Source organism: Engystomops pustulosus, chromosome 6 (genome assembly GCF_040894005.1).
Source record: "Engystomops pustulosus chromosome 6, aEngPut4.maternal, whole genome shotgun sequence".
In the NCBI taxonomy this organism is placed as follows: Eukaryota; Metazoa; Chordata; class Amphibia; order Anura; family Leptodactylidae; genus Engystomops; species Engystomops pustulosus.
In genome coordinates this window covers 184236033-184260734 of record NC_092416.1, presented here as the reverse complement: position 1 = coordinate 184260734, position 24702 = coordinate 184236033, and the positions used below count along the sequence as shown (strand labels likewise).

Below are 24702 nucleotides of genomic sequence, written 5' to 3'. Positions count from 1 at the left end.
GTCTATGCCCAACAAGTATGATGGAGATCCCAGGCTGTGCAGGGACTTTGTAACCCTGTGCTCTCTGCACATACAACTCATGCCGTCTCAATTTGTCACGGAGCAATCCAAGGTGGCATTCATCGCCAGTCTCCTCTCCGGGAAAGCCCTGGCCTGGGCTACCCCTCTTTGGGACAGAGACGACCCGGTCACGGCTACTCTCACGACATTTCTGGCGGAGCTCCAGTCCGTGTATAAAGAACCTGCACGAACCTCCTCGGCTGTTGAATCTGCCCCATGGGAAGTCTTCCATGGGAGAATATGCTGTCCAGTTCTATACGCTGGCTTCAGAACTCTCCAGGAACAACACGGCCCTAGCCTCTCACGCTCTGGCTGCTCGTGATCTGCCGTCTACCCTGAGTGGTCTCATCACCCTGGCCACCCGGATTGACATGCGGTTTAGGGAGCGTGCCGAAGAGTTATGCCTGAAGCAACCCCAAGCCCGCCCAGGACACCTTCCCCGCCTGGCTCCTGCTTTCCAAAGGCAGCTCCAGCCTGCAGTCATACCATCTGCAGAGGAGCCTATGGAGGTGGACGGAGCCAGACTCTCTTCCCAGGAGCATATCAGAAGACGTCAAGGAAACTTCCTTGGGTCTTGCGCTATCCGTCCCCAGCGTCTGGAAAACTCCAGCACCTAGGGTTCTTGGGAGAAGTGTCCCTAGGTGTAATCAAAGCTTCTGCACAACTCATGATTCTGATGCTTCTCAGCATTGGCACCGGTACTCAGTTCCAGTTATCTGTCTTCTTGGACTCTGGTTCTGCAGGGAACTTCCTGGATGCCGCTCTGGTCTCCCGGCATCACATCCCTGTGGGTTGCCTCGAGAAGCCCTTGGTCATCTCCTCTGTCAGTAGCCAAATCCTCTCTGACCTGTTCCAGTACTGCACCAAGCCTTTGTCCTTGCAGGTCGGTGTGCTGCACAAGGAGACACTGTCTTTTTATTTCCTAATAACGGGGGAGATCCTTCAGTGGGGTCCTGATTGCCAGTCTCGCTGTGTGCAGATACCTCATCCAGTGCCAGTCTTGGTTTCTTCTGTGACTCTCAAGCCCCTGGAGGGTCTTCCCGCCTGTTATAAGGACTTTTTTGACGTCTTCTCGAAAAAGCAGACCGAGACGTTGCCGCCTCACCGCCCCTACGACTGTCCTGTGGATCTGCTGCCGGATACGCCCCCTCCACGGGCCGTGTGTACCCACTCTGAGTACCAGTAACCGCAGCCATATTGGACTATATCAAAGAAAACCTGAAGAGGGGATTCATACGTAAGTCCTCTTCTCCGGCTGGTACAGGCTTTTTCTTTGTGACCAAAACAAGGTCACAATTGAGAACCGCTATCCGTTGCCGTTGATCACAGAGCTGTTTGACCATTTTCGTGGAGCCAAGATCTTCACCAAATTGGATCTTTGTGGCGCCTACAACCTCATTGGTATACGCCAGGGAGACAAGTGGAAAACTGCTTTTAATACCTGTGATGGACACTTTGAGTACCTGATGATGCCGTTTGGACTCTGTAACGCACCTGCCGTCCTCCAGGAATTTGTTAATGACATCTTTAGAGACTTGCTTTATGTCTGTGTAGTGGTCTATTTGGACGACAATCTGGTATTCTCTCCGGATCTTGAGACCCACATACGGCAAGTCCTCAGTCGTTTAAGGGCCAATTGCCTTTACGCCAAACTTGAGAAGTGCCAATTCCATCAGCGGAGTCTTCCATTTCTCGGCTATATCATCTCCGACAGAGGTCTCCGGATGCAAAATGACAGTACAGCCTCTCAAGGGTAGCTGAAAAAACTTGGAGGTGATTGGCAAATATAAGACAAGACAGCACACACAAGAGTAGTAGGGTTTGGGAGATGGGGCGGGGGCAGAGAGATATGGGTGGTGAGGGGTGAACAGCGCCGCATACCTATATTTGCGGGTCATGTATGTTGTTGTCTGTGGCCAGCCAATTGTGTGCTGGTAATCAATCCAAACAGACCATATGTTATTGAATTGTTCATATCTGCCCTCGTCACTCGCCTTCAATTCCAACAAGTGTTTGATTGAGTCAAGCGCCTCTATCCGTTGCAACCTGGTGGGTGTCTCGGTCGATCTCCAAAGTCTGGGGATTATTTGTCGTGTGGCCATAAGGAAGTGGCGTAGTGCTTTTTTTTGTATTTAGCGATAGTTCCAGAATACATTGAAAGAAGCGCCAACTCAGGGGTTGGAACAATCTTTCCTTTGTAGATAGTGTTGTAGACATTGAAGACAGCCCGCCAGAGATCCTGGATGGGCCCACACTCCCACCAAATGTGGAGCATGGAGCCCACCCCCGCTCCACAACGCCAGCAGGTGTCTGGGACAAAGGGGAACTGTTAGGGTTGAGTAACACAGAAGACAGGGGATAGTGTGCCCTGAGCTTGCCCCAACCTCTGTCCCTTCCTATAACCCCCCCATGCTAAACTGTGGGGCGACTACTTGAAGACTCCAAATACACTGGATAAGTGTGGGATGGGAAAACACGAACAGACTGACAAACATAAAACACAAAAAACTGGTAAACTAGCCAGAGTCACAACGAGAGTTACGTCAAGAGCAAAATCAGTAAGCAAAGAGTCAATGTCAAAAAAGTAGCCGAGATCACAACAATTCAGACAAAGAGCAAGTCAAACTAACAGCAAGGAGCAAGTGAAGAAAGGGATTTCAAACACTGGCACAGGTGACTAGTGAAGCTGCAATTTATGCAGCCAGAACCCCACCTCCAGAAACTGATAGGAGCTGGACAACTTCTGGGAATTCACCCCTCATGGTGCAGAATAACCACAATAGCAGGCACCATGCAGAGGCACTGTGGTCCGCCGCATGGTGATACAGCACCGCGAACGACCAATAGGATCCCCAGGTGGTAAGGGGGTGTGCCCAATGAGCACTTACAGGAGGTGGGGTTTTAGGTTTAAATACACGGAAGCACCGTCTATCTGGCGCGGTCAGCAAGCTAGCCTGCACACTACGTCCCCGAGTCCACCACTAGGGCCGCGGACGAGCAGGATTTACATATTGCTCCACAATTTAGCTTACAGCTAAGTGGTCCTCCATTGCATGCCACTTTATGCCGGACTCGGTCCTAACTAAATATCCCCCTGAAGAGTCACAAGGACAAAACACGTCAGCGAAGGTGGCGCTAGACAGGGGGAATGCGTGTTTAAGAATAAGGACAGTTGTGGACTGCCCTTGTAAGGGCGGGAGTTTGAGGGGTATTTAGAGGGACAGTTTAGCCCTATACGCCCCTGGTCGTCCAGCTCAACACCCTCAAGTCGTCTGAAGCATGGTAGGATAAGACTGCCTGAGTAAAAGGTGGTGTCATTTTTCTTGTTGACGATGATTATCAATGACTGTACACTTCCGCAGATTGAATTATTTGATTGAGATGTTTGTGCATCAATTTGATGCGGTTTTATGTAAAAATAGTAAATAAAGGTTATGTTATATATCCTCTTTTACCCCTACATGCTGTTTTTGTATAAACAATTCAGACAACTCCTAACTGTTTTAATGGAACAAAGTGTGCCATTTTAGAGAAATGGTCCACTAACACCCAAATCACTGTATATCCTCGAGATGCTGGCAGATCTGTGACAAAATCCATAGAAACTTTAGACCATGGCCTGGTGGGAACTGGAAGCGGAAGAAGAGGCCCCTCAGGACGTCTCCTGGGAGTCTTTCCTCGCGCACAGACCTGACAGGCTTGGACGAATGCGTGCACATCATTAGTCATGTGAGGCCACCAGTAACTTCTCTTAAAGAGATCCACGGTACTCTGCATTCCCGGATGACCTGTCAATACCGAGCAATGCGTCTCCTCCAACACTCTCAAACGACAAGAAAGAGGAACAAATAATTTGCCTTCCGGAAGGTCTCTAGGTGCAGATCTTTGTCCTGCTAAAATTTTAGAGGAGAGGTGGGAGAAGACAGCTGCCAGCACAACACCTGGAGATAAAATATTACTGTCTGTAGCCTCTGGAAGCTCAGGAGTCCCGAAGCTTCGGGACAAGGCATCAGCCTTCACATTTTTTGACCCAGGTCGGTAGGTGACCACAAAATTAAAGCGAGAGAAAAACAAGGCCCACCTAGCCTGAGTTCAAGCGCTTAGCAGTATCCAAATATACTAAGTTCTTATGATCCGTGAGCACAGTTATAGGATGAAGAGCATTCTTCCAAAAAGTGTCGCCAGACTTTAAATGCCCACTTAATGGCAAGGAGCTCTCAATTACCAATATCATAATTCCTCTCACAAGAAGAAAACTTTCTAGAGAAATATGCACAGGGCCTAAGTCTGGTGAGAGTGGAGGACCCCTGAGACAACACTGCACCTACTCCAACCTCGGAGGCATCTACCTCCACAACAAATGGTTGAGAGAGGTCAGGAAAGAGAAGAGAAAGACGCTTTTAGAGTTTCAAACGCAGAGCAAGCGGCAGGGGACCAATTACTCGGATCAGCACCCCTATGGGTTTAATCCGTGAGGGGTTTGAGGATTACGGGAAAGTTCTTAATAAAGTTCCGATAATAGATAGCAAAACCTAAAAAACATTGTAAGGCCTTAAGATTGGTAGGCCGTACCCAATATGTGAGCGCCTGAACCTTACTCGGATCCATCTGTACATCAGAGGGAGTAACAATATAACTAGAGATGAGCGAGTACTAAAATGCTCGGGTGCGAGTTATTCGAGACGAACCTTTCCAGATGCTCGAGTGCTCCTCTCGAATAACGAGCCCCATTGAAGTCAATGGGAGACTCGAGCATTTTTCAAGGGTCTGCAAGGGAAGCTAGCACCTGATAACCTCATAAAAGGATGGAAACACCACGGAAATGGACAGGAAACAGCAGGGGCAGCATGCATGGATGCCTCTGAGGCTGCTTAATCGTACCAATATGCCAAAACTATGGGCAACAGCATGGCCATGACAGAGTGACCAAATGAGGCTAGATAGCATCTAAAACATGCAATAATTGACCCTGACACTATAGAAGACGGGATGCAGTGGCAGGGGCAGCAGTGGCAGGCTAGAGAGTGGCATGGAGACAAACCCCAAATGGACTCAGGCTTCAAACCAATTTAAAAAATTCCTTTTGGCGAGGATAATGTGTAGCACTGTATGTATCAGTATTTTGCCTGGTTAAGGCGGCAGAGAGGAACCAAAGGAGGTGAGCAAGAAGCGTTGAAATGATTTCCTATGTGAACAAAAGGTTGACGGTATATTTAGTCGATAACACAGCATGGTGGCGACATAGTGACCAAGTTCCATAACGTATCTGGTGAAACACCCGAAAAATGAGCCTGACACAACTTCAGGTCTCCAGCATGGCGGCGACAGATGGGCCGAGTTCCATTATGTATTTGGTTAAACAACCGAAAATTCTGCCTGACACAGCTCGTTTAATAAGGGGATGATGTGCTGTATTTCTTCTCGTGCTCCAGCGTCTGGGGTATAGACAGTTGAAAGTTGCGCATGGAGACATTGGTGGACGCTGTGGAGGATCGTGGAGGCAAAATGGACAGGAAACAGCAGGGGCAGCATGCATGGATGCCTCTGAGGCTGCCTAATCTTGGGATGGAGCTGGCGGTCCGCTGCCAGGCGAGCTTTCGTCTGTCCAAGCCCCTGCCTCTCGGCTCCTCCCCACCCAAAATGGGCGTTGGGGCCAGAAGCGTTTACTTTGAAAAAATTATAATTTTCAAAGCAGACTGGGGCTACAAACAGCACTTTTAGGAACTTTGGGATAAGATCAAGTGTAGTACTGTTCTTATAAGTAATTGGCTTGGTTATGGCAGGGGAGGGGAATGTATACAGATGCGCAAGAAGCGCTGAAATAATATCGGTAAATGATAAAAGTTTGGCAGTATATTTTCTGGATAACACAGCAGGGTGGCGACAAAGTTAACAAGTTTGATGTGGAAGCCATGAAAACAACCCAAAATTCTGCCTGACACAGCTCGTTAGATAAGGGGACGATGTATGGAGGCAGCTATATGGACGACTTTTGGAGGCTGCTATGGAGACAATTAAATTTGGATAGTGCCTGTATGTGGAACTAAAAAAGGTTTTCAAACCAGAGGAGCAGGTAGGTGGCCCTCCAGAAAAACTAAATACATAGAGTACTATAGCTAGAGCCAGTTGGCCCTGGCAAAAAATAGCCAGTTTCCTCTGCTTTAGTGTACAAACAGGAGGAGAAGGAGGAAAATGAGGAGGAGGAGTGCATACATTATTCAGGTTGAGCTTCTTTCACCATCTTTCTGTAAAGATCAGCCCTACTCTGCCGAGACTAGGGACAGGTGACAGTGTCTTGCTGGGGTGACATAAAACTGGCAAAGGCCGTGTAAAGCGTACCCCTGCCAGTGCTGGACAAGCTGCCTGCTCGCCTACTCTCCCTCGCTACTTGTCCCGCAGAAGTACGCCCTCTGCCGCTGGCGCTACAGAAGGGAAATACTGTTTCAGCTTGTGCACCAGGGCCTGCTGTTATTCATGCATTCTAACACTCCTTTCCTCTCCAGGGATGAGAGCGGAAAGATTTTGCTTGTACCGTGGGTCCAGGAGAGTGAATACCCAGTAATCAGTACTGGAATAAATTCTTTGAACGCGAGGGTCATGGGATAGGCAGCATGAAATCTGCCATATGTGCCAGAGTCCCAACGCGCAAGAATTCACTCCCCTCACTGGCCTGACTGTCCATTTCCTCCTACAACTCCTCCAACTCTTCTTCTGCCCATACACGCTGAACAGTGAAGGACTGAGCAATGCTCCCCTCTTCTGTCTCGCCAACATTCTCCTCCTCTTCCTCCTCATCCTCCTCCACCTCCTCCGATATGCGCTGAGAAACAGACCTGAGGGTGCTCTGGCTGTCAACAAGGAAATCTTCTTCTCCCGTCTCTTGTTACGAGCGCAAAGCTTCCGACTTCATGCTGACCATAGGTTTTCAACAGGCCAAGCAGCGGGATGGTGAGGCTGATGATGGCGGCATCGCCACTGACCATCTGTGTTGACTCCTCAAAGTTACTCAGCACCTCACAGACATCATACATCTACGTCCACTCCTCATTGTAGACTTGAGGAAGCTGACTGACCTGACTACCAGTTCTGGTGGAAGTTGACATCTGGCAGTCTACAATCGCTCTACGCTGCTGGTAAACTCTGGATAACATGGTTAATGTTGAATTCCACCTCGTAGGCACGTTGCACAACAGTCGGTGAGCGGGCAGCTGGAGGCGGCACTGCGCTGCCCTGAGAGTGGCAGCATCTGTGCTGGACTTCCTGAAATGCGCACAGATGCGGCGCACCTTCGTGAGCAAATCAGACAGATTGGGGTATGTCTGGAGTAACCGCTGAACTATGAGATTTGACACATGGGCCAGGCATGGCACATGTGTCAGTCTGCCGAGTTGCAGAGCCGCCAACCAGGTTACGGCCGTTGTCACACACAACCATGCCTGGCTTCAGGTGCAGCGGTGCCAGCCACAGATCAGCCTGCGCCATGATGCCCTGTAATAGCTCTGTCTGACAACCGTGTCTCCTCATCGCCGACACCTCTTCACACACTTCTTCCACTACGTCAACAATGTCATCATCACCCACAGACTGCGACCGGTGGAAAATCTGGGCATCGGGAAAGAGCTCAGCAGCAACCGGACAAGTGGTTTGTGACTCTGGGAAGGGTCCAGAAAACAGTTCCTCAGAGTATGCCGGTTCAAATGCCAAATTTTCCTGGGAGGGGGCAGACTGGGGGGAAGGAGGCTGAGGTGGAGGAGCTGGAGGAGTGCTGATTTCGGTGACATGGGTGGACTGCGTGGAAGACCGACTGGTGGACAAATGGCTAGAAGCATTGTCCGCAATCCACGACATCACCTGTTCGCACTGTTCTGGCCTCAACAGTGCTCTACCACGAGTCCCAGTAACTTGAGACCTGAACCTAGGGAGTGTAGCTCTGCGGCGTTCCCCTGCTCCCTCATCAGCAGGTGGTGTCTCACCCCGCCCAGGACCGCGGCCTCTGACCCCTGCAGTAGTTGGACGCCCACGCCCTCGTCCTCTACCCCTGGCCCTCGGGTTCATCATTTTCAAAATTAAAGTGTAAACTGTGAATTTTTTTTGTGTTTTTTTAGTTTTTTGTGTTTTTTTTCTGTGCCTAATTCAATCAGACCCCTAATAAATTGTCCCACTTAGGTGTTTGAGATGGATATGTGTGTCACTAAGAGCTAAATAGAACGTTCGCAAGTCTCCCTGCAAATTCGTCACAATATGGTACTAGCTGCACTACTAGTGCCAGCAAGGCCAGCCACAAGCAAATAAAAAAAAATAAAATATATAACGCTATTGTAGGCCTAAGAAGGGCTGTTGGGTTCTTGTAGAATCACTCCTGCCCAACAGTTATCTAATAGAACACCATAACGTTATCCCTGACCAGCAGCAGCTCTCTCCCTAACGGTATCCAGACAGAGAATGATCCGAGCAGCGCGGGCAGGGGCTAGTCTATTCCAGGGTCACCTGATCAGGCCAGCCAACCACTGCTATCGACGTGTAAGGGTACCATGTCATGCTGGGTGGAGTGCAGAGTCTCCTAGCTTGTGATTGGCTCTGTTTCTGGCCGCCAAAAATCAAAACGGCGGGAGATGCAATTTTCTCGGCAGTGAGGATAGATGCAAAAAAGCCTTGGGCCCACTTTTCCAGCTGAGAGGGTTCCACTTCTTCACTCAGGCCCCTTATCCCAATGTTATTTCTCCTGTGGCGATTTTCAATGTCATCAATATGTGTCAGAATATCAGAGATTTGGTTGGAGTGGGCCTGTATTACTTGATGGTGGTCCGCTATGAGTTTAAGAGTATGTTCCTGCGACTCTTCTATCTCCACTACTCTAGCACCCACATGATGTATATCTTGTCGCAGGATATCCATGTCCCGTTTATGTGAGGTCTCAAGTTTGGCCAGGAGAGTCTCTAGGTCACCTTTGGTCGGTATGGAGCGTAGGTGGGCTTGCCAGTCCCATCCGGGGTCCTGTGTCAAAAGATTTGGGGTTTCCATTGGCACATATGGCGGTGATGGTGAGGCTGCTGCCCGTGCTGGGGATGAGCCCTGTGAGCCCCATGGGCTGAAGGTAAGACGGGGCGAGCCGCTAAGATGGGGGGAGGATGGGTGCCCCCCGTGTTGGTGAGCTTATGTTGTGGCCTGAATTGGGCCATGAGATAGGTTGCTGGCACTACGAGAGGATCGAGGTTTTGGCATATTGCCCCTCCATGTTGCTCCCTTATCCCGCAGTGCTGAGGCCCATAGTGGTGGGAAGTCCCCGTCTCCCCCACTAATGTGTGACGAGGACAGCTCAGGGGGTGCTTCATGTGAGGGGGAGCATACCTCTGTGTTGCATAGTTCATCTCCCATTAAGGCTGTGTCGGCTGCTGGTGTCTCTGCTGAGCCTGGGTGAGGCACGGGTGCTGGTCTCGGCTCTATCTTATTGGGCGCAGCGGTTGGCACCTCGTGGTCCAGCGCCTTCTTGGAAATAAGCGTGGCCAGTCCGGGATCTTGAGGGGTGTCCAGGAACTGGACAATAGAGCCGCGAACCGCGTCTCTAAGGTTCAGGCGACGGTTCTTTATTACAGGCTTCGGCCGAACCAGGTTCCAGGCCGATAAAAGATGCAGGCCTCTTTGCTCCTGGTAACAAAGTCTGGTTGTCCTCCAAGTATGTCCGGCTTAAGATCCCTGGCTACAAGTTTGGTCCTCGTTCCTGGGTCCTTTTGAGGTGAAGGTCCAGCATGCCGCTAATTGGCGCTGCCCATTGTCAAGTAATCTATTTAAGCCTGCCTCTTCCTGATAACCCTACCGAATCTTTGTGCTTACGCCATTGAGAAAGTTTCCTTGCGACATCCCGAATCCTGACACTAATAGACAAGCAACAGTTATCCTCCCGAGGAAGGAAAGAGAAAGTTTCCTTGCGACATCCCGAATCCTGACACTAATAGACAAGCAACAGTTATCCTCCCGAGGAAAGGAAAGAAAGGTGGAACAGAGGCCAATCAAAATTTCTACCCTAATCATCTGTAGATACATAACCAGCCAATGAGGTACTATCAGTTAAGTGTTGTTTACACAGTGTTTCCATAGACCTATTCATATTAATATGTCTGAGAAGATATATATGAACAACAAAAAAAACGGAAACAATACAAAAAAACATATCTACTATAAGAGAAGGGGGGCAATGGAAAGAGAGGGGTCGGGTACTAAAAGACAAAGAACCTGTAGAATTAAGTAGTTCAGGTGATAATTGATTGATCGATTAGCAGAAGAGATAACTAGCTCAGGTGAAGGTGTTGAACTCAGGGGGTCGGTTAAAAGCCATCCACGGACCCCAAGCCTAGAGGTTTGTGCTTTCAGGTCATATGGCCCTATGCCTGCAGCACACATTTTCGTAAAAAATACGTTCTCAACGCCACTGCTGAGCAAAGAACGAACCCAGCCAGCATAGTCTGGAGACATCTCACACGGCGTTCACCAAAATGGTAAAACAAGCGCAACTGGGGACCCAAAAAGTAGGAGCCACGGGGAAACAATATAGCCCCGCAAAGGAACAACAACACCAACCCAGCCGAATACCAACTAACCGTGAGTGCCGGATGGCATAGTAGACAGTTGCATATTATAAATTGAAATGGCACAATATAAAAGTTGAAGTTGTTCAAAAGATTGAAGCTGCTCAAAGAATAACCGTTTTATTAATAATGTTTATCATTTTCTATTTTTTACGAAAAAGTGTGCTGCAGGCATAGGGCCCTATGACCTGAAAGCACAATCCTCCTGGAGTATTTACCTCTTGGTCACAAACCACAATGCATATGTGCTATACAACAGACATAGACCTTACACATATGTGACGACCTGTTTCTTCCTCCATAAGAATTTTACGAAGGTACCTTGTAAAATGTTTTATTTTTTATTTTTGTTTATGTATAATTTTATCTCCTCTTGTGTATGAACACAACGATAAATTACTCACTGGAGAACAAGCAATATTTTTTGGACTACTTTATATTCAGAAAACATATACAAATATAATAAGAATTTTCCTGTGTTATACATTGGTCTTTTTAATTACTGTTTTTTAACCACTGTTGTTTAGTACTGTATCGGTATAAGCCAATCAAATTAAATATATTTATATATTCTGAAACAATCTAAGAGAGTTTCTATTTTAGTGCCCACAATCTCTGTACAAAATTTGTCAATTTTATCCTTTAGTGGTGAAAAGGTTTTGTTGGCAGCACATAGAACTGGAAAGGTTGGAAATTGATAAGTGCCACTACAACATCACCCAAACAAGGTCTTCTCCACATCTCCCCCTTTATGTGTATGAGAGATTTGTTCTTGACAGACATTTTGTGCAAGCGATGAAATAAAGACAATAAGGGAGACGTCTGTCATGTACACAAGAACATGTTTGCTCCTGCAGGTAAAGTAGAGAAGGTAAAAAAAACTGGCCCATTTATAGAAATATCTTCCATTTCATGTAATGATCCTCCCACGTGTTGTCAGTAATTTGCTTATTGTATAAATAGAAGGGGTGCGCTGGGGTTTTTGTGTTTGGTAAAGGAACAAACAATTTAATTTCATATTTAGTCAATAGTTCTATTGGTATCCGTTATTACACCACGTGGGGCTTCCTTCAGTCTAATCCCTGGTCAGAACTTCTCCTCACATGAGGATCAAGGATAGTTTCTAACAACATGTCCTGGAGCCTGACCCATCCCACACATGTGACTAATCACATGACTATGACATCATCACAGGTCCTATAGCTTCTCCACCCCCGAAGCCGGACTCCTCCCTTACATAGGGATAATCACATGACTATGACATCATCACAGGTCCTATAGCTTCTCCACCCCTGAAGCCGGACTCCTCCCACACATAGGGATACCATCACAGATCCTTTCCCCCTCTCACATATATCTGGAGCACAGCTTTGCAGGCGGAGGTATGTATGTAGTCACCGGTGTTGTCTGTCAGGATTACCGGGGAATATTCATCAGTGACCCCTCACTTCTATCTATCTGGTAAAATGATTACAGTAATTGTATTACTGTACATTATTATGATAAGATACAATACTATAGTACCTTATGTTTTTGTACATAGTGTTGTGGCAGTTGTTTCACACAGGACAGACGTAATGTTACAGTTACATACATACACTACGAGAGGCGCGTTCTTACATGTTACTAGTTCCTTAGTTACAAACAAACGTTTACAGGACAGTGCAGGTCAACGAGACCACATTACATGACATAAGGTGAAACAATTACAGTACAAAATACAATAGTGACAGTAACAAATGGACACAATCTCGACAGACATGCATAAGGGGTACTACAGAAGGGGTGCCGGTGCGGCGCTTACAGTGATTGGGGTAAATCAGTGGTGTCCTGCTGCTGCTATTGGCTTGTCATAGGAGACATTGCCCATAGCTTCACTTTTGTCGAGTACCGGCACTTAAGCTGAGCCATGGTACAGAGTTCCTCCTGATTTGTGATAAGGCTCTGGTTCTGAATATTTTCATTTCAGAAAAATTTCCTCACTGGCCCGTCAATGATGGACAGAGTCAAAATGTCAGAGAGAATAATAAACCTCACCCTCAAGGACGTCATGATGGAGGACCACCAGCCCCTCACATCAGCAGGTAATAGACAGGACTAAATCCACACGTCCTTTCATTATCTGTATGGAAAGAAGGAATTCAGTCTCTGGATGTTTCCTACAGGTAGATCCAGTAAGAAAACATCACCGGAGAGATGTCCCAGTCCTCTTCTTCTACCACAGGATTGTTCAGAGGAGAAATATGTCCCACAGGATCATCAGGTAGATGGAGAGAAGACTTCATGACATCTTCTCTGATCTGTGGAGGATTATTTTATTCATAAAATTATGTATATTGTAAAACCTATGAAATCTTCTTAAAATTGTCTTACTGTAAAATGTCATCCCCATATATAGTCTCTATGTCATATAACGTACCCTATATACTAGTGTATAAGCTGATTTTTTCAGCAAAAAAAAAATGTGCTGAAAAACCCCACCTCGGCTTACACACGAGTCAATAAAAAAATAAACGCACATACTCGCCTTCCGGCGTGGCTCCCCACGGCTTCTCTTCTCTCTGCTGTAAAAGCCGGCAGAGCTGCGGCCACTCAGCCGGCCGGCGCACACTATGTGTCGCTGCTGAATACTTCATAGTGTGCGCCGACGGGCAGAGGGCATGGCCGCAGCTCTGCCGGCTGTTACTGCAGAGAGAAGAAAGAGGGGGAGCCGCAATGATTGGAGCATCGGGGAGCCGTGGCAAGAATCAGGGACCACCGGAGCGTGAGTATATAAGTTTATTTTTTTATGTGCTGGGCAAACTGGGGGCTGTCTGGCTATATACCACAGAGGGCTGTCTGGCTATATACCACAGAGGGCTGTCTTGCTATATACCACAGGGGGCTGTCTTGCTATATACCACAGGGGGCTGTCTGGCTATATACCACAGGGGGCTGTCTGGCTATATACCACAGGGGGCTGTCTGGCTATATACCACAGGGGGCTGTCTGGCTATATACCACAGGGGGCTGTCTGGCAATATACCACAGGGGGCTCTCTGGCTATATACCACAGGGGGCTGTCTGGCTATATACCACAGGGGGCTGTCTAGTTATATACTACAGGGGGCTGTCTGGCTATATACCAAAAGGGGCTGGCAGGCTTTATACTACAGGGGGCTGGCAGGCTGTATACTACAGGGGGCTGGCAGGCTGTATACTACAGGGGGCTGGCAGGCTGTATACTACAGGGGGCTGGCAGGCTGTATACTACAGGGGGCTGGCAGGCTGTACACTACAGGGGGCTGGCAGGCTGTACACTACAGGGGGCTGGCAGGCTGTACACTACAGGGGGCTGGCAGGCTGTACACTACAGGGGGCTGGCAGGCTGTACACTACAGGGGGCTGGCAGGCTGTACACTACAGGGGGCTGGCAGGCTGTACACTACAGGGGGCTGGCAGGCTGTATACTACAGGGGGCTGGCAGGCTTTATACTGCAGGGGCTGGCAGGCTGTATACTACAGGGTGCTGGCTGCATACCACAGGGGCTGGCAGGCTGTATACTACAGAGGGCTGGCAGGTTACATACTACAGGGGGCTGGTAGGCTATATACTGGGGAGGCTGTGACCAATGCATTTCCCACCCTCGGCTTATACTAGAGTCAATAGGTTTTCTCAGTTTTTTGTGTTAAAATTAGGGGTCTCGGCTTATACTCGGGTCGGCTTATACTCGAGTAAAACAAAATCAAGTTAAAAATGAGATATTTCTTGGGTTTTCTGGAATGTGTGCATTCAGTTCCACAATGTACATCTTCAAAATGGGGTAAAAGAAGAACAATCCATCTTGAGGATAGTGATATCTCACTTATGAAGATAACCTGCTTTTGGGCTATGGAAGGAAAGGGGCACCTTTCGGCTTTTGGAGTGCAGATTTTGCAGGAATACATTTTAGGAGCTATTATACCTTTGCAGGTTCCCTAGGGTAACTGAATAATAACATTTCCCAACATTCCCTTCTCAAGGAATTTATCAAGGGCTATAGACAATATTTTAAAGGACATCTACCATCACATTTTGGGGTGGTAGACTGTCACCAAATGTATGCTCGTCAACTTAGGGGTGATGGAGTACTCCTGCCATGTTCCTCCGTGTCCGCTACTCCGAAATAAATACTAAAATAATTTCAGTCCTCCGATTCTGGATTTTTAAACTGGGAACCTGGCATCCGTTAAATTTGAAATCAATCATTACAGATTTTTACTCATATCTTTTTCTTATATTAACGCAATTTTATTATACTGAAATATTTTTTGAGGACGTAATCCTTGTATTCAGTGTGTCTTATCTAAGGGTTATCTAAGGGTTAACTTGAGATGTAATTTGGACTAAAGCATTTCATTGGTGTTTGTTTATTTTAAATAGCGTTTTGCTAATGTGTATTATGCCATGACTAAGAGCAGAGAAGCTCGAAACGCTTAGGCTTTCCTACTCCTGTAATGCTTTTAATATCAAGATGAAATAAAGATCTTGGGGCACATTTATCAGGACCTCTGCGCCACGCCCTGAAATAATCACAAATGCTAGTGCAACATCCCCCACCGGGGCCTAGCCTTTTCTTGGGGCCTGGAGACAGCCGGGGCCCGGAATACCGGAGTGGCTGGCGGTTGCGGCCAAGGCACGCTAGTGTCACGGTGCTAGGTATGGGAACCGGAGGGCTGTCCTACAGCCTGGCAGGTCTGCAGCAGGTGGTGTTGGCAAGAAATGATGAGAGAGAGGCTGCTGTAGTAGTTCTCCCTGGGGCAACCCTTTGGGGTCTGGAGTATGAGTCCCTGTGTGGTGGATAGGGTGCCTGTGATGGTGACAGCCATAGTAGCAGGGATCAGACGGAGGCAGACGTTGTACAAAAATAACTTACACATATACATATAACACCTTCACTACAGCGTAGAAGAAAGTGAAGAAAAGCCGGCTCACCCAACCTTAGGATCATCAGAGCTGTACACTTTCGGTGGTAGTCTTCTGGTGCACGGAGAGACTAATCTATAGCCGTATAGCACATGCAGGACAAAGGAGTGGTAGACCGGCACAGCATGAAGACCGTCACGTAGGTACGATGCAAAAATCTTCTTTATTGATAAAACGTCACATAACACGGGAAACAAGCAGGTTAACGCGTTTCGACGGATACCGTCTTAATCATAATAACTTACAGTTCTTTATGGGAACCGACAGGAAGAGTGTATAACGTACCAAACGAATCTTGACAAATAGTAGCAGGCTGGGGATGCACTTGTAGAGGGAACCACAGGGATTGATCACCTGCCTGGATGCAAGGGCAGGCTGGGGGGTAGCTGTATCCTAGTAGTATGCTTCAGCTTGTCCTGGGTTACTTCAGATATCACCCTTGAAGGTAGGATGATACCCCTTTACTCTCACTAATTCCTCAGAGCTATACTGTCTCACTGCTCTGTCTGACTATTCTGTCTGACTGCACTGACTGGACTAGACTGACCTCTAGAACTTTCCTGACGAGGGGTTTTATTACTCCCACTGGTCAGGTGGTGGTTACTCCTCCAATTGCATCCCAGCTTACAATGCAATATGAGAACAGGTGTGATTGGCTGATGGAAAGAGATCACATTAAACAATTAACTCCTGCCCTTCCCAGGCAGAATCTACCACTGCAGTTTTCCCTGTGTTGTGTAGTGACCTGCTGTGGGGTTGATCAGACTCCAAACAGGTTGCAGGCTACATATTGGGACGTATTCGCAACAACCCCTCTGCCTTGAATCGGCAGAGGTGTTGCATACCCCCGGGGCAGTTAAAAGAGCCGCCCTCGGCTCGACTACGGACTTGATAGGGCACAGAGGACCCACTTCTGGCCAGCAGCTGGAGCCTCAGGGGGGTCCTTGTAAGGAATAGCCAGTAGAGGTAAATACAAAGAGGCACTTTGGTGAAGTGCAGGCTAAGTGATCTGCAGGGACAAGCCGCCCATGGTCCTGGAGACAGGCACCTGGGTTGGTGTCGGACTAAGACAAGGGCATGTGCATTCTAAGCACGACAGTTGGGCGCTGACGCCGTTAAACCAAACTGTACAGTATGTAAGGCGTGGTGTCATGTACTGTAATCCACTCCTTGCACCAAGGCCTGTATATTTGTTTATGAACACTTCTTCCCTGGCGACAAATATGTAGCATATGTGCATTACATTGACATACAGTATGTGATACAATAAGACATTGTACAATTTTCCTGCTGACTGACATTCTTACCCTTGTGTGATTGGCATCCAGGTGCTACAGCTTTAGCACCCCCGGTCCCCTAAGGACCCGCAGTTTACGGACTACCCCCACTTACGAAGCTTCGGTTTGAGGAATAAGATTGCGGTCAGGGTTTACATGAAAACAGTCCGACACAGCCACACTACAGTCTGAAAAGCCTATGAAAAGGTTACTGCAAACTACTGACAATAGATGGCAGTTGTGCAAACATTGGCTTTAGCAGCCCAATGGGTAAGTGCTTGAACGCTACAAACGTTACATGAGAAGAGCTACTCAGGGTAGCAATAGCAAACTGCCACAAAATGTCCATTTTCCTGTGGAGAAAAGGCATAAATGCAAACAGAATGGGGGTCATTTACTAAGGGCCCGATTCACGTTTTCCCGATGTGTTACCCGAATATTTCCAATTTGCGCCGATTTTTCCCTGTATTGCCCCGGGATTTTGGCGCATGCGTTTCGATTGTGGCGCGTCGGCGCTGGCATGCACGCGACGGAAATCAGGGGGGCGTGGCCGAACAAAAACCCGTCGGATTCGGAAAAACCGCTGCATTTAAAAAAAAAAAAATGTTGCGGAACTTGCACTTACCTTCAATAGGAATAGGCCGGTGAACTTGAGTGCGTTCCGATGCTCGCAGCAGCAGCACCACCTGCTGGACGTCGGCGGAACTACCTTAGCGAATCCCAGCCGGACCCGAAATCAACCGCAGAGAACGCGAATGGACCGGGTAAGTAAACCTGCCCCAATGTCTCAATCCTGCAAAAAAAAAAACATTCAGTGCAACACAAAAGTCATTAGCAACTTTTCCTTGTAGTAACTGGCTAAAAGTCTCTCAGAAGGCTTTTGAAGAAAAAGTCCATCTTCTTGACGTGGGAAAAAGTGCAGTAAACAAAGGGCTGTAAAGGAACAGAATCCTTTGGTAGTTATCTCTGCTTCAGCAGAGGTGGATGCTAATGTAACATATAATACTGGTAAGCAGTTCAAGGGAAGAGTCCCAGGAAAGTTTCTGGCTCTATGGGCGCTCAGCCCAACTGGGAATAGCAGATAAAGAACATTATTTACAATATACACAGTACCTGGAGAGGGATACAGCCCATCAGGGTTACTCAGAATCTGAATTGCAGTCTGAGTGAGTACTTCAGGATCGGCAAAGCAGACAGCCTTCGGCTTCCGATCTTTCTGTTGGGACAGCTGGTACTCCTGCAGATACGCAGGAGGTTTCCCCTTTGTCTCTCGCTGAGATCTCCTGTTCCTGTTGAGAGAAAATTACCATTTCTTCATTGTCGTCTCCGGAATCAGGCACTGGAGTAGGGATCGCAGGCTCCTCAGAGACGACAGGGGCTACAGATCCTAGGACAGGGTCATCCTCCACCGGCAGCAGCACTGGAGACTGCGGCGGGGATGAAGACCTCTCTGGAGTAACTCTCGCTCGAGTAGAGACAATCACACAAAGTTGAGGCACAGTCACAAGTTCAAGGAAACTGGGGGTAGAGGAACACAATGGGGTTCTTGGACCAGAAGTTGGGGTCCTAGGACTTGACACAGGGATGAAGGATCGTAGACATCTCTTCAGCCGGTTCCTGTGAACCCGGATTGCTGGACGGTCTCCTCTTAAAATCTCATAGACTTCAGGGGAGAGACTGTCCCTAACTAGGTATGGCGCTCACTCCCATCACCCATCTAACTTACTGGCGGGATGGTTGTTTTTCAGCCACACTCGTTCTCCGGGGGCAAGGGGCTCAGCACAGGCATTGTGGTCAAAGTCTCTCTTTTACTTGTCTCGGGCCTCTTCCACCCGAAGATCCACAATTTCTCTGGCATCCGCCAGGCGCCTCTGATGCTCCTGAACCCAATCAGTCTGAGGGAGTAGAGATTGTGAATCGGGGTTTTCCATGTCCAAGGCCATATCGGCAGGGAGATGGCCATGTCTCTCAAACATCAAGTAGTAGGGAGTGTATCCCGTGGAGCAATGGGTGGTATTATTGTACAGGTATACTAGCTCCGGTAGTAACTTTGGCCAGTCAGCCCTTTTTGAAGGAGTCAGGGTTCTCAGCATGTTGATGAGAGTCTGGTTCATCTTCTCACAGAGCCCATTGCCCAGAGGATGGTAGGCTGTGGTCCTCAGCTTCTTGCAGCCATAGAGGGTACACAGCTCCTGGAACACTTGTGAGTGAATGCAGTTCCCTGGTCCGTAAGGATTTTATCCGGACAGACATAAGGGAGGATGAAGCTCTTCAACAGGGCCGCTGCGGTGGTCCCGGCGGACAAGTCTCTGACTGGTCCTGCAACCACAAACTTGGTGTAATGGTCGATTATTGTCAAGGCATAAGTGTGACCGGATCTGCTGGGCTCCAACTTCACGTGATCCAGAGCCAGAATCTCCAAAGGCCGTAGGCTCACAATGGGATGTAGAGGAGCCCTTTGATTGTGTCGCTTTCCTTGAGCGATGCCGCAGGCTGGGCATTCGCGGCACCAGGTCTTGATGTCAGGCTTCATGTTCACCCTGTAGAAGCGCTTCCGGAGGGTAGCTTTAGTCTTTTGAGTGCCAAAGTGTCCGGACTGGTCGTGGTACATATCCAGCACTATGTTGGCATCCCTCCGGGGAATCACAATCTGGTACAGTCGGTCATAGGTGATAGGATCTAGAGTTCTCCTTTTCAGTAGGCCCTGATGCATACTCAGTCTTCCTCTGGCGCCACAATTGGGATAATTCCCCATCGGCCCTCCTCTGACGAATCCGTTCAGGCACTCGCCCACTAGAGAGAGAGTCCATAAGTTCTCCTATGGTGCGGCTATCAGCCTGCAGACTCCTCCAGAGGTCTTTTTCTGCCGGCGGACCGACTCTTCTGGCGTGGTAGCTGGTACTGCTTCTGAGGGTAAGGAGTAGACTCTCTGGGCCTCTTGGCGCACAAACCGGGCATAGAACGCTGGCATTTCCACATCTTGCCACTGAGCATCCGTGGAGGGCCCCTCCCACTGGTCAGCGAGTCGGGACAGAGCATCAGCATTGTCGTTGCCAGCCCAATACTTGATAGTGAAGTTGAAATTCGCTAACCTGGAAGCCCATCGCTTCTCCAGGGCTCAGGATTTTGAAGACTTAGCCAGATGTTGGAGGTGCTCCTGGTAGGTCTTGGAGTAGATGATGATGTCATCCAAGTACAGGAGGACGGTCTTGAAGTTCCAATGACCCAAACATCTCTCCATTAACCACTGAAACGTGCCTGGGGCGTTGCATAGGCCGAAAGGCATGTTGTTGAACTCAAACAGGCCCATTGGGGTGGTGAAAGCTGTCTTCTTCCTATCTTCAAGAGCCAGGGCCACTTGCCAGTAGCCACTGGTCAGATCCAAGGTCGAGAAGTAAGCAGCTGACTCTAGGGCTGTGAGGGATTCCTCGATTCGAGGCAGCGGATAGGCATCCTTGTGGGTGATATTGTTGATCTTTCTATAGTCAACACAGAACTGAAGGGTTTCATCCTTCTTTTTCACAAGGTCCAACGGGCAGCCCATGGGCTGTGACTCTCCCGGATAACATTGGCTGTCTTCATCTCTTGCACCAGCTTCTTCACCTCTTGCTAGCGGGCTGGAGGTATTGGCCGGTATCTCTCTTTGATAGGAGGATGAGAGCCAGTAGGAATGGTATGTTGGATCAGGCTAGCCTGCCCAAAATCCATTAGGTGTTTGCTGAAGGCCTGGTGGTGCTTCATGATGACATCCAGGACACCTTTTACTTGGTCTGCAGGAGTAATATCGTCGTCTCCAATATTGAGCTCAAGCCACCAGGACTGCTCGGCAGGCTCACCCTCAGCAATTTGTTTCACCTCCAGCTGTTGGGAGGCAGACATAGAGGTTTCCACTAAGTCTTCAGGGTGGACGCTGAAGAGGGTGGCTACGGCTTGGTATCTTCTTAGATCCACTGGGTTATCTCCCACATTTAGTAGTCTGATGGGTACTTGTCCTCGGGATACACCGACTAGGCTCCTGGCAGCTAGAATGGGCAGGTCTTCGTCAGCTGGTAGAGGTTCTACCATAGCCTGGTAGTCTTGACCTTGGACGCCCATGCAGGCTCGGCACCATACTTCTGTTGCGCCGCTAGGACCTGCATAGTCTCCTGAATTGCCTTCCGGGAACCATTGGGCACTGTTGGTAGAGAGTTGTGGAGAGCCTTCAACACTTCAGGGTAGCAGTTGCAGAGGACATTGGTACTCAGTACCAGGGAGAAGTTACCGTCTTCAGGCACTTGTGTCACCACTACGCCCTGCCTGGTTAACTCAGTGTCTCCAATGGTTAGTGTGGGATCCAAGTAGCCCTGGATGGGTACGGTCTTCCCATTGGTAGCAATAATGTTCAAGTAAGCTTTGCAAGGCTGTGTTAAGGATGCTCCTCTTCGGCATCTCTCGAAGATCGTACTACGGAGGGTGGTCACTTGAAAGCCGGTATCAATTAAGGCCAGTAGGGTTACTCCGTTGATAGTTACATGAACCGTGGGGTGAGTCCCCACGAACCTGGGCATCCAGTTGGCATCTCGGGGACTTAAAGGTTCTTCCCTTGGAGGTCGTCCCGTAGCTCCAAGGGTTTGTCGTTTAACTGACGATATCCATCCTCTTCATGCCCGTATTTACGGCAGTAGCTGCACCGCTGGCGGGGTTCCTTCTGACTCCAGGTGTTGAGGGACTTTGCCTCCCTTGGGCGCGGTTTAACTGGGGAGTCACAAGGAGTGACTGACCGTACAGAATCCCCTGGTGGTTTTCTCCGTGTTGAGGAGACGGTTACTTCCAACTGAGACAATCGGTCTGGTATTTTACTCATGGTGTCCGCCAGGTTAGTGACTTGTTCTGCTAGAACAGCAACTTCCGCAGACGGGGGAGGCAGTGATGTCGGCTGCGTTGGATGACAAGCTAGAGCAGTGTCCTCCATTTCCACCGATTCAGGATCTTTCTGCGGTCCAGTGGGCAGTCGGTCCCCTAATATGTCAATGGCAATTTCCTTGAACTCAAGAAAGGAGGCTTAGGGTTTGGTCAGAGTTTTCAGCCTCTTTGGGATCAAGGTGAGTTATGGCCTTCCATGTCTCATGTAGGGAGAGGGCAAAGTCTCTGAGGGACTCAGAAGGTATCTAACAACTTGGCTCTGAATTCAGGGAGAGTGTGTAATACTCCCTTGTAGTGTGGTAACCAGGGGGCCCCCAGATAGTAAGGCATAGTCAGAGGCATCATGGTGGGATTCCCGGGGACACTGGCTGTAGCAGGGCTGAAGGGACTCTCTGGCAGGCTTAACATGCTCAGGTACCCTGAGGAGGGACCAGGGGCCGGAACCTGCTCCGGTCCCGTATCCTCATCCTAGGCTGACATGATTGAGCTAACCTAATGAGGCCTAAGGGGTACTCAATGTCCATTGCTATGGGCGATGGCCAGTACTGGGGAATCGGGCACTATAGATCACAGTCACTATCCCTTGGGAGGCGAGCCAATTAACCTAGCCTTGGAAACAATCTCTACCCCCCTTTAATTCCCCAGCGGTACTCACTCAGGATCAGCCGGGGTGACAGGACAGCTCCGGTGCACAAAGGACTCCGTTCCCGATGTCGGCAGGCAGCCAGGATTCAGCGGTGTTCTCCTTCAGTCGCAGGACACGTGCGCCGGGACTCCGCTGCTGGCAGGCTTCAGGCGCGGCCTGCGCCGTAATCCAAGATGGCCGATTAACGCTCTTCATTGCTGGCCTCCCCGCTCCGGCTCCTCCTCCACGGTACTTTGCGCCACGCACGTAGTGGGCCTCTGGGTTTCCCGCCAGTGAAGGTTTTGGCGGGCTGGAATTATTTGCTGTGCCACAACTCCTGAGGTAAATTCTTCAGGCACTGCAGGGCCGGATGTAACAGAGCTGGTAAAGTTCTGTGGCAGAGATTAACCTTCGGAGCGCTGGAGCAATGCTCGACAGTGAGTGGCAGCAGTTTAAAACAGTCAATGTGGAAAATAGCACAAAGTCACTTGGGCCTAAACTCGGATGGCAGCAGGGTTAGGCAACACAGTAGATTTCTATAGAAAGTCTATAGTGCCAGAATAAGGCCTAGCCTTTTCTTGGGACCTGGAGACAGCCGGGGCCCGGAATACCGGAGTGGCTGGCAGGTCTCCAGCAGGTGGTGTTGGCAAGAAATGATGAGGGAGAGGCTGCTGTAGTAGTTCTCCCTGGGGCAACCCTTTGGGGTCTGGAGTATGAGTCCCTGTGTGGTGGATAGGGTGCCCGTGATGGTGACAGCCATAGTAGCAGGGATCAGACGGAGGCAGACATTGTACAAAAATAACTTACAGTTCTTTATTGGAACCGACAGGAACAGTGGATAACGTACCAAACGAATCGTGACAAATAGTAGCAGGCTGGGGATGCACTTGGAGAGGGAACCACAGGGATTGATCACCAGCCTCGATGCAAGGGCAGACTGGGAGGTAGCTGTGTCCTAGTAGGATGCTTCAGCAACACGTCCTGGGTTACTTTAAATATCACCCTTGAAGGTAGGATGATACCCCTTTACTCTCACTAACTCCTCAGAGCTATACTGTCTCACTGCTCTGTCAGACTATTCTATCTGACTGGACTAGACTGACCTCTAGAACTTTCCTGACCAGGGGATTTATTACTCCCACTGGTCAGGTGGTGGTTACTCCTCCAATTGCATCCCAGCTTACAATACAATATGAGAACCAATGTGATTGGCTAATAGAAAGACATCACATTAAACAATTAACTTCTGCCTTCCCAGGCAGAATCTACCGCTGCAGTGTTCCCCGTGTTGTGTAGTGACCTGCTGTGGGGTTGATCAGACTCCACACGGGTTGCAAGCTACATATTGGGATGTATTTGCAACAACCCCTCTGCCTTGCATCGGCAGGGGTGTTGCACTAGCTTATTGCTACCACTTGCAAATATTTTGCCCTCTCCGCCATCTTTAAGCCAGTGGGGCATGAAGGGGCGTGAGTGGGGCATGGGCGGTTGGGTGTGGGGCACGCGGGTGCTACTGTCCTCGTGCCGGCGCACTCACTGCTGCCGGCGACTTTTTTGCCTGGCATGGAATACATACTATGCAGCTGGCTGCCCCGATTCTTCAAGAGGCTTTTGCCTTTTGATGTACCGCGCTGCGACTATGCAGCGGCAGGGTTATCATATACTGGCGCACGATCTTACTTAGGTGCCTCGGACAACTTCTTTCTTGCCGTTTACAGCTTTCAGTGTCAGGGTCGAGGTAGTGGACCCACTGTACCACTGCAAGCAATGATACAAGCCGACACCTAGGAGCGGAGTCTAAGTGGCACACGGTTTTTACCAGAGCCTGTCGCAAAGTGGGTTGGACTTGCTGTGGCAGGATACCACCAGGTCGCTCCACAGACAAAACTTGCTTGCGGTGACCAAGGCGAGGTACAGAGTCAACAGGCAAAATCGGAGAAGTTGTCAGGCGGAAGGTGAGGACAGGGGGCATAGTATCGGAGTCGGGGATATAGCAGAAGATCAAGACAGGCGGCAAAGAATCGAAGTCAGGAACGTAGCAAGAGGTCACAGCGGCTAAAACACAGATAGTCAGGGAACGCTTTCTCAATGGCATAAGGGCACAAAGATCCGGCGGGGCATGAGGGAAGAGGTTGGCTATTTATAGATTGTCAGGTGGCCAGTGGCAATTAGTGGTGCGCTGGCCCTTTAAATCTTAGACTCCTGGCATGTGCACACCCTAAGAGGAGCACAGCAGGGTATGTGAACCTGCTGCTGGTGTGACGGGTCTTCTACCAACTCTTCCATGGCAGAAACATCAGTAGACACGGA

The 24702-nt window shown here is 49.1% G+C and overlaps 1 protein-coding gene across 1 annotated transcript in view; it reads left to right on the top strand.

Annotated features, from left to right (window-relative positions):
• The window catches only part of LOC140066024 (uncharacterized), a 110543-nt gene that overhangs the window by 35081 nt on the left and 50760 nt on the right, over window positions 1–24702 (top strand). The window lies entirely within an intron of this gene.